General features: G+C 41.4%; 1 pseudogene; it reads left to right on the top strand.

Annotated features, from left to right (window-relative positions):
• The first annotated feature begins 1208 nt into the window (after positions 1-1208).
• Positions 1209-2152, top strand: LOC148011489 (importin subunit alpha pseudogene; annotated as a pseudogene).
• Positions 2153-4047: the final 1895 nt, after the last annotated feature.

Genomic DNA, 4047 nt, shown 5'->3' with positions numbered 1-4047 from the left:
TTGAATTCACACACACACACAAACATGCATAGACATGCTAGTGGTTTAGGTGGAATTGAGCCAAACAGTGATGGTTCGAGGGATAGCGGATTAGACAATTGTGTCTCTAAGGGTAACTCCGTAGTCTGATCTGTGTGTCCAGTGCTGCTTTGGGATATTGAGGGTGGCTCTAGTGGCATAGATGGTACATTGTTTTCCTCTTACGCAGCAAGTGCCAAGCTCTTTAAACTTAGATGATTCCGAGGTATCAAGCTGCTACATTGGTTGATAGATTGGTTGGGGTTTTTTTTACTGAAATCGTTACGGGTTCTGTAGGCTTTGCAGCTTGGGATTCCTAGGTGTTCGCTGCATTAGCAAGGGTGGGGCTTCCTGGAGATGGGGTGGCAAGCGATGGTCGTGGTTGGGCTATGCTCCTAGGATCTCCCTTCTTTGGCACCCATATCCATGTGTTGCCTTCGTAGTATCCTTGGGGATCTATCGTGGCTTGATTGTGCACGTATATCGATAGCATCAGGTCAATCTCTTAGAGTTCAGGACAGGAAGAACAGGGGGGGTCAATGCTTGATGGAGGGAGCGAATGGAAAGTGATGACAGGAAGACGGCGAACTGAGATGGCGGACTGAGGAGCGATAAAGCTGCTGCAATACGAGAGGGGATTGAACACAATAGTCAGTCGCGGACAAAGGAGACGGTGAAGCTAGAGCAAGGTAGAAGACAGACATGGAGGTGACAAAGACAAAGCTGTAGCGATGACAATGAAGGAGAGGATGGCAGGAACGAGAAGAGGATTGGAAGCATCGGCGAGCTCTAGGTGACGAAAGAGAAGCCGAAGATAGACGGGAAACGATGGAGGGACTGCCGTCAACAAATTCGACGCTCGTTCGATGGAGTAAGAGGGAGGCTGTGCTCGACTATCATGATGATCATGCCCTTTGAAACTGCTACAGTGAGTCCTTACTTCTATGGCATAGAGAGCATTGTTATTAGTACATGTGGCAGCAACTAGCATCGACATCATTGATCTGTGATTAGAGAAAGGAGAGAAGCACAAAATCAACTGCAAGAGGACATCCTGCAGCCATACAGCAGAAGAGCTGAATCAAGTTGACCCATGAAGTCGATGCGATGATCCTTTTGTTTTGGAGGCCTTTCATGGTGCTGCTTGACTACAAGCTGATACGACCAAGGGATATCACGGAGAAGACAGTATGCCTGGAACGTATGGACCGATTGATACTGCAGAACGAGATGATCCTTCGATTATTGGTCCACAAAAACCCTTTCTGGCTCGTATGATATTCAATAAACGACTTACAGAAAATGCAAATGACAGAGATCTTCGTCATATCGAATTTGACCTTAAAAGTTCTGGCTTGAATAATACCTCTGGAGAGACCTCTCTGATGGCACAAATGATAAAATTCAGGCGGTTATAGAAGCTGTTGTTTGCCCGAGGCTTGTTGCATTGCTTCTGCATCCATCTCCATTGGTCCTCATCCCTGCGTTACGAACAGTGGGCAATATTGTCACAAGGGATGATGCACAGACACAGTATCTTCTCAACCACAATGTACTTCCCTGCCTTCTAAATTTGCTCACTTACAACCACAAAAGAAGCATAAAAAAGGAAGCATGTTGGACCATATCAAATATAACTGCTGGGAACAAAGAGCAAATTCAGGCCGTTATTGATGCAAACATCATCCCTTCTCTTGTATCATTGCTTGGTAGAGCAGAATTTGAGATTAAAAAAGAGGGAGCTTGGGCTATATCAAATGCTACATCGGGTGGTACACACGAACAGATAAAGTACCATATAAGCCAAGGTTGCATCAAGCCATTGTGTGATCTATTGACCTGTTCGGATCCTCGAATTGTGACGGTGTGTTTGGAAGGATTAGAAAACATATTGAGGGTTGGGGAAGCCGAGAAGGACCTTGGTAATACAGGTGGCATCAATTTGTATGCTCAGTATATTGATGAAGCAGAAGGCGTTGAAAAGATTAAGACTTTACAGACCCATGACAATTCTGACATTTATGAGAAGGCAGTGAAGCTCTTAGAAACATACTGGCTGGATGAGGAGGAAGATGAGAATGTTGCTTCTGATAAATTACAGCTACTTTCCGAAGAGTTAATGAGTTATGGTTAGCTCTAGCTTTTTCTAACACTGTTTGACCTTAGTCCTGCTCAATTAGCAGCAGTCTGTGCAAGTCTTGTCTCAGAAGGCATCAAATTTCGCAGTGATACAATAGTAAGTGACATCTACAAACCATCAAATGAAGTGCAACAATCAATTGGTGTATTGAGGAAAACAGTCATGATTTTAAGAGCTATTCTCAGTTTTCATACTACTCATGAGAGGGTGGAACTGATTTGTCAACTGTTGCAATCACATATGGATGATGCAAAGCAGGTAGAAACTGTTGTCAATTGTGTGCATTTGAAATCTTGCTTCTCATAAGCTTGGACTCTAATAAGAGCTTGGTTTCATGGCATGGGTCAATTGCATAGATCACATGTGGTTTGTTATGATGTTTCTCTATGCTCAGAGATAACTTGGCAGTAATACAAATGTTACTTGGCATCATATTTGTCTTGATTATTTGCTTCGATTGATCTTCTGTCTTGAAATTTCTCAAGAACCTCTATGGTTGCGACTTTTCTTTCGAAAACCCTTCGACACCGGGCGCCCACTTGGTAGCATTTCTATGAGGAGGGACTCATCACGAAGGAGCAATATAATCGTGCCATGAGGATTCTACAACCAGAAGAGGTATGTTTTATTTTTTACATGAAAAGTATAGGTAACTCTAATTTATTGTTTGTAATGGTATTTATATACCTTAATCCTTTGTGTAGGCGAACCCTGATGCAGTTGAGGATAGCGAAGAAGGGACTAGCAGTAGCAGTGGTGGCAGCGGTAGCGGCACAGGCAGCGGTGGTGTTAGCGATGATGATGCCTCTTCTGAGGAGATGTAGAGGAGCCCCATGCATGTATGTCTCCCCTTGGCTTGTAATTTTCATTTTTTATATGTATTACTTTCAGCTAGTGCTTGCGACCATGACCATGCTTGAGGTCACAAGCACTAGAACTCATCATGTAAAAACGTTTCATCTATATATATGAAATTTCGTGTTCTACATACATTGTTTTGTTTTCAGTACAAAAATATTAGAAATAATCTTTCTCTGTTTTTCCTAAGCATACAATTTGATGTTGATGGGGGGAAAAAAAACCAGAGAGCAAGCCACATGCTCTTTGTTTTTTTTTTCATACATCTGTTTTGCACGTCTATCAGCGAGTCTAAATTGCAGGAAAAATGCGTGTCTATTCTCGTCAAAAACTTGCAGAGTAAACGCTTTTTTAGACGCGTAGTTACACGCGTGTATAGACATATAATATGAATATATCTAATTTTTTATAAATATGAATATATATTTACAGAGCGCATCAATAGGCGCGTCTATATGGGCGTGTAAGTTTCACTATAAGTGCCCTTTTAGATGCAAAATTTTAGACGCAACAGTAGACGCGGTAATAAACGCGCCCGACATTTTTTAACACAGTTCAAATATTGCGTCTACAAGCGCGTCTATGGAGCTTTTTTGTTGTAGTGTATTGATATGCTCATTCATCTCCATGTTCTTATACATCACTCAAGAATCAAATGTTTTACTATTTTTCATTCTTTAACTAGAAAAGTAAGAAAACATTGCTAAGGTAAAATCTTATTGATGAAGCTTGTTAAGATGATGTCCTTTCTAGGTTATAGAACTTGGTCATCAAAGTGGCTATGTGATGTTACAACAATCTACAAGTTTGAACAAAGGTGGGAGGGTACCCACAGATGGGATATATATTATTCTCAAAGAGCTAGGAATTTGGAATCATCGTTGTATTATTTCATAAAAAGACAAAGAGACCATTCTTGAAGCTTATATCTAGGTTGTTGCTTGATTGATTGAAAGTAGCCAAATTCATGTTGCCGCACCAGCTTTTTGTTTAGAAGGACTTGTGGTTGATTTTTATATTGAGCACACGCA

This window comes from Lygodium microphyllum, chromosome 28 (assembly GCF_053477565.2).
Source record: "Lygodium microphyllum isolate KBCC chromosome 28, Lygodium_microphyllum_v1.1.10, whole genome shotgun sequence".
Classification (NCBI taxonomy): domain Eukaryota; kingdom Viridiplantae; phylum Streptophyta; class Polypodiopsida; order Schizaeales; family Lygodiaceae; genus Lygodium; species Lygodium microphyllum.
The sequence above is the reverse complement of the archived record's forward strand: the minus strand, read 5'-3'. Positions and strand labels throughout refer to the sequence as shown.